This window comes from Centropristis striata, chromosome 22, assembly GCF_030273125.1.
Source record: "Centropristis striata isolate RG_2023a ecotype Rhode Island chromosome 22, C.striata_1.0, whole genome shotgun sequence".
Lineage (NCBI taxonomy): Eukaryota > Metazoa > Chordata > Actinopteri > Perciformes > Serranidae > Centropristis > Centropristis striata.
This window is the reverse complement of record NC_081538.1, coordinates 3,417,792-3,424,363: the sequence shown is the minus strand read 5'-3', so window position 1 is coordinate 3,424,363 and position 6,572 is coordinate 3,417,792.

Sequence of the window (6,572 nt, the reverse complement as noted above, 5' to 3'; positions counted from 1 at the left end):
ATCAACTGGGATAATGGGTGAAGAAGATGATGACAATTAAGTTGTTTTTGGAGAAAGGCCATGCATGTTTGAGGCAAGATCCAAAGCAAACATTGACCAAAAATATAGAATCTGCCTCTGATTGCACTGAGTCATGTACTTTTTTTTCAAAGATGATGACAAATCTAATTAAAAATACCTACAAAACATGTCTTTGTAATTGTTGGGACATATGTGATATATTTTGATTCCTTGGGATCTTTAATATTGGAGGAAAGACGACCCGCCTGGGCTAATGAAAGATAACCTTCCTCTAACAGTTGTCTTTCTTCCTCCATCTGTGATTTAGAGTGCTGCACATTGATTTGCCAGTAAAGATCTCAGATGGATGGCTAGATTTCTAAGTCAGGGGCTACATTTTTTTACATCTTCCTTCCAATTACCAATGCTTTTAACCATATTGATTTTTTGGTTTGCTCCAAGGAAGGTCATTACCTCAATCGAATTAGCAATTCTTATTCTTTACGTCCAGCGTCTGCCCACTGCTGGCCGCAAGCCAGGCACTTTACTCAGATACAGAGAGTCCTGTTCCTGACGAGTCGGGAGTCTCATTGGTCCAGAAAGAGCAGGACGGCTTGATGGGGTCCTGAGACAACCTCCCAGCTGCCACTTTGTCTTCTGCAGCTCCTCACCCTGTGTGACTCATCTCCCTGTCTTGCCAGCCCTCTCTTCCTTGCTAAAGTAGCAATAAAAGTGGAAACTGTCCAGTCATTTTCACCTCTGAAAAGTTTTGTAATGCGGCGAAAGACATAATGCGAATTAATGATGTATTTATTAGTTTCCATATCCAATCAAGTGCATGAACTCTTTTTTCAAAATGCTTTGTTGTGTTTGAGTTTCTTTCCACCGGAAGAATATAAGCCCATTATGGACTCCCCTTTTAGCCCCATTATGTTGACGTATTTTTGCAGATTTCCACGTAATACTGCTAAAACAACGAGAGTGGTGAGAGTTAACCAAAATATTAAAGTTGTGTGTTGTAAAACCAATACAGTGATATTTTAAGAGATGTTAAAGTTTGTCACTAGTTCATCACATCATAGAATACAAATAGATTGAAGCAAGTTTAACTAATTAATATGTGTATTTTCTATTAGTGTAGGTTCTCTGATTAGCCTCCTCTTCGTTTGACAAAATAAAACAAAATCACAATCTACAAAACTCCTTTCGTAAATGGCCAGAGTCGTACCGCAGCCCCTTTATCTCATCTCTTTCCAGTCAATTCAAATGCACCACATGGGCCATTTCCAAATTACCCTCCATTCTTTGGAAACCATCCCAGAGGCTTTCTGCTTTCCCCCCTGTTGGCTATGTGATACATTATGGATTGGATGGAGGGAAAAATGGCAAGCCACCAGGGAGAGAGCAGGACGGCCGAGAATGACAGACGATAACTCTTTTCTTTCTCCCTTTTCTTTCTCCCTATTTTTTGTTTTAGCAGAAACAACACTGTGTTTCACCAAAAAACCCTCATTTGTCATGCGGAGATACAGAAGACATTAGACCGTGACCCATCAGTAATTAAATAAACACCGGGAAAGAAAGGACACTGAAGTGAGTCATTGTTTGCCTTCCAACAGATCCCAGCATGGACCAATCTATAATACACAGAGAAAGTATGTGAACCCTTTTAAATTACCTAGTTTTCTGCATTAATTTGTCATAAAACGTGATCTGATCTGCATCTAAGTCCTGATTATAGACAAACACAACTTGCTTAACCTAATACCACACAAACAATTATAATATTTCATGTTGGTTTTTTTTAAATATATCCATGAAACATTCATAATGCTGGTAGAAAAAGTAAGTGAACCCTTTAGCTAATGACTCCATTAAGAGCTAATTTGAGTCAGGAATTAACAAACTTGGAGTCCTAACAATGAAATGTGATATGAGTGAGTTGTAGAGATACTTTGACCTGCAAAAAACACACTTTTTGAGTTTGCTATTCACAAGAAGCATCTGCTCATGTGAACCATACCTCGCAAAAAAGACATCTCTCCGAAGACCTGCGATCAAGAATTGTTGACTTGCATTAGACTGTAAGATGTTACAAAGTAACTTCTAAGACTTGGGATGATTTAGTGTGGCTACTCTCCCTAGAAGTGTATGCAGAATGCACAGTGAGGTAAGCAAGAACTCAAGAGTAACAAGTAAAGACTTGAAGGATTTACTGGAACTGATTAACACCTCTATTCATGAGACTACCACACACACAAGATTGAACAGGTGTGATGTCCCTGGCAGGGCATCATAGAGGAAGATGCTGCTTTCCAAAGAAATATGACTGCATGCCCGAGGTTTGAGAGTTTGAGATTTTGACACTCAACAACACTTCTGGGAAAATGTTTCATCAGTCCAAAAAACTAAGGCTGAATTGTTCTTTTACATTTAGTCATTTAGCAGATGCTTTTATCCAAAGCGACTTACGAAAAAAGGGAAACAATCCCAAAGGTATAGTGCGATAAGAGCCGTGCGACAATTTTTAAAGGAGTAGAATTGTTGTGTGGTGCTAGGAGAGAAGATGCTTTCTGAAGAGCTGAAGGTCTTCAGGAGGTTTTTAAAGGTAGAGAGGGACATCCCTGCTCTGGTAGGAACTAGTAGTGTGTTCCACCAACGGGGAACAAGAAGCACCAAGAGGTAGCGAATGCCTGAATCAGGGCGTTCAGGTAGTTAGGTGTAGTCCTGGAGACAACTTTGTACGCAGCATTACAGATTTGAATTTGATACGACAGCTTGTGTCAAGAGTTGAGTGGCATGTTGAGTTAGGTAAAGTCTGATTTTTCTGATTCTGTGAAGTGCAAAGTGGCATGACTGGGCAACTGAGGCGACATGACCTGAAAAGGTGAGTTGGTCATCAATCATAACCCCTAAGTTTCTCACCACCCTGTTGGGGGCAAGACACAGGGAGTCATTTTTAATGTTGCTGTCATGGTGTATTGTAGGTTTAGCTGGGAGGACCTTTTGAAAGGTTCAGCTGGAGATGATTTGCCTTCATCCATGTGTTGATGTCTGAGAGGCAATCAGAGACCCTTGCAGACACCGAGGGGTCATCAGGAGGAAATGACAGATAGAGCTGAGGGTCATCTGCATAGCGGTGATAGGAAAAGCTGTGTGAGCGGATAATGAGGTTCATGAAGAACACACAGCACTACGTAAGGTGTAAAAAGGCCCCTGCATTCCAATATGAGAACATCATCCCAACAGTGAAGTTTGATGGAGGGAGCATTAGGATTTGTGGCTGCTTTGCTGCCTCAGGGCCTGGACCACTTACTATCAAAATGAATTCCCAATTCTATCAAGGAATCCTACAGGTTAATGTCAGAGTGGCTGTCTGCCAGCTGAAGATCAGTAGATGTTGGGTGATGCAGCAGGACAATGACCTTAAACATTAAAGTAAATCTACTACAGAATGGCTTCAATAACGAAAATCCACCTTTTGGTCAGAGCCCAGACCTCAATCCAATAGAGATGCTGTAGAATGACCTCCAGAGAGCTGTTCACATGAGGTTATTGCTGCCAAAGGAGGATCGACCAGTTATTAAATCAAGGGTGCACTTACTTTTTCCACCACCACTATGAATGTTTAATGGATGCATTGTATAAAAACATAAAATATTATAATTGTTTGTGTGGTATAAGGTTACGCACATTTTGTTTGTCTATACTTGGGACTTAGATGCAGATCAGATCACATTTTATGACAAATTAATTCAGAAAACTAGGTCATTTCAAAGGGTTAACTTACTTTTTCGTGCAACTGTATGTAGTTTGTCACAGCTGTCACTATGGGCAGCCCTTAGAAATACAAGCTCTCACTTTCGTCCTCCCTCTCTTTCAAATACACATCGACTGCTGCTTCCTCTGAGCCTCTGCTCGAGGTAAAATATGAAAATATAAGCACAGTGATAGTGCACATGGATAAATCTAACATAACAGCTCTAGAGGCATGTTTCAGTACTCTCTATTCACTAATTGAAACATTCCTGTGCAGTGCTGACCTCCCACAAGCCTCCCTTATTATTCCTCCATAGTGTCAACATTAGGGAGGAGGTTACCAGTGACGGGCCAATCTCATAGCTTTTAGGAGTGCAGCCCCGTACCCTAATTGGCCCAGTGGGCCTTCTGCTGGATGTAATGAGAGCTGACATTGGGCACCGGTGGGGAAACATGTTTGCCTTTGCCTGTCCCAAAGGCCTCTCCTTGGGTTTGTGTGTCCCCCTCTGCCTCCCTGGTGCATTTACAGGATGCCAGAGTTTGCAGGCAAGGCCAGCGTGCATGTGTGCGAGGATACATGTGTGTGCATAAAGAGGCCGCGAGTACTGCCCCATATCAACAGAGAAAATTAAATATAGATGAACGAGCATGAAATATGGAAAGACAGAAAAGTCATTAAAAAGAAACAATTTATCTGCCTTTCTTTTGCTATAAGCTGTTACTGACTGCACATTTTCATACATGTGCATTTTATAAATATGCTTATATAAACGCACTGTGAAATCGTCTTTCAAGCCTTATCACGGTTGTACAAAATGTGTTGAGTGATAGTTGAATTGGTATGTTGTGTCACTTTGCAGCAGCATTTGTCACGCTGCCGGTTTGAATAGCAAGCTGCAGCCATCAGCTGAGCCGCTATGCTACAGAAAAATGTATTTTGTTTGTTTGCTGGAACGCTCAAGTGACTACCTTAGAAAATTATATCAAGAGTCAAAATGAAGAGCTATTATCATTTGAGACATCTACATTTTCAAAAGGCACAAGATCTGCTCTTGGCAGCTTGATTGCGGATGTTGACAGAGCTGGTTTACTTGTGAGATTGGTTTATAACAGAGAACATTGAGGTGGCACAGCAGTAACACTGCTGTCATTTGTTTTTCTCCAACGCCGACGCTCTTATCTTCTGAAAACATCGCTTGTATTCCAGAGGCAGGAAGGAAGACTGGGGGGAGGAAAGCCATTCTCAGTTTTTGTATGTGCCCATGAATGAATTCAGTATAAATAGAGAATGGATGTATGCAGTAGTACATTTATATTTATGAACTTGGATGACTTGGACCTGATCGATACACCATCAGTATGGCTGCTGAGATGTTGTTCTTAATTGCATAAACACCATGAAAGCATACATACCTTGTCCTGGTCATGCATCTGCTAATGTTACAGCACAGGTCACATGTATCACATCCACATAATAAAAACCTCTGTTAGGCCCCGTTTACACGAGGACGCTCGCGGGTAAAAACGACAAAATATTTTATAGGAAGTGCCTTTCGTTTAGACGGTGACGGCATTTTTGGGGCTTAAAAACGCAAAAATCTGAAACCACCCTCCAAAGTGGAAAAGTTGAATCGGCTCCGCCGTAGCGTGTCGTCTACACTGACAAGACATAAAAATCTGCTCAGATCTGCTCACGTCACGTACGCGTTTACGTCACAAACATGCTCCAGTACAGGAAAATAAACAAACATGTGGGATTATTTCCATGCGTGGGACCTTCAAGCTGCTCTGGCAGCTCTAATAAACTTACAGGAGTCTTTCCACCAAATGTACAGGATATGTACAGATAGTATTAGTGAACAGAGAAGGATCTGGAATTACCTCCATCACATTTTGGATGGACCGATTGGTGGGAGGAGCCAGACGGCTTTGGACTAGACCTGGGAGATCTAGTGAATGGTGGAGAACTTTGTGGAAGGAGTAGCTGATGAAAATGCGTGGTGTGAAAACTTCCACATGCCCAAAGATGCTCTTATCACTTTAAGTGATGCCGCCTGGCTGCATACAATCCAATTCTACACACTTTTGCGTCACCGTATGCACGCAGATTTCCTCCCGAAAACGCTCGTCTAAATGCGGAATAAAAAGTGAAGACGCAACGCCACTTTTGCGTCTTCTGTTCAGACCGTCATCATGTAAACGTAGCCTTAGTTAGAGTAAGAATGTTAGAGACACACCACTGCTGGATGGCCAGATTTTCTCTGACTAGAGAAGGAGAAACTCATGGGCTCACTTCCAAACTGTCTTAATGGCCACATTTAGTCAGGGGCAGTTGGATGCTGGAAGAGACTTGTGCGTCTATGGGTGCCTGCAACACAATACCATTAAGCACAACATGAGTGGCCACCAGAATGTAGCATTACACTATTGATTGGTATCAATGCCAGAGACGCCCTTCAGGCTGCCCCGGCCTGTGCTGAGCTGCTGATACTTAATATCGCCGCAGCATCTGATCCAGGCACTAAATGGCCCATTTCATATTAGGCTATATAATGTACTGATCTGGTGATTTTAGAGTGTATAAAACAGCTCTTACTGGATTAGTTTAGTTTGAAGTCCATTTCGTGTATCTTAACTTTTAATGAATGTTGATGATTTCTGGGCTTTCTCGCGACGTTACTCTAGGGATTGCCATGAAATCTGGTATGAATTCTATTCATTCCCCTTCAGGATGAGTTTTAATTGCTTTGGTACCTTAAACTTTAAGTTTTCATCCAGCCCGATCATTAGATTGAAATGTGTCCAATACTTTG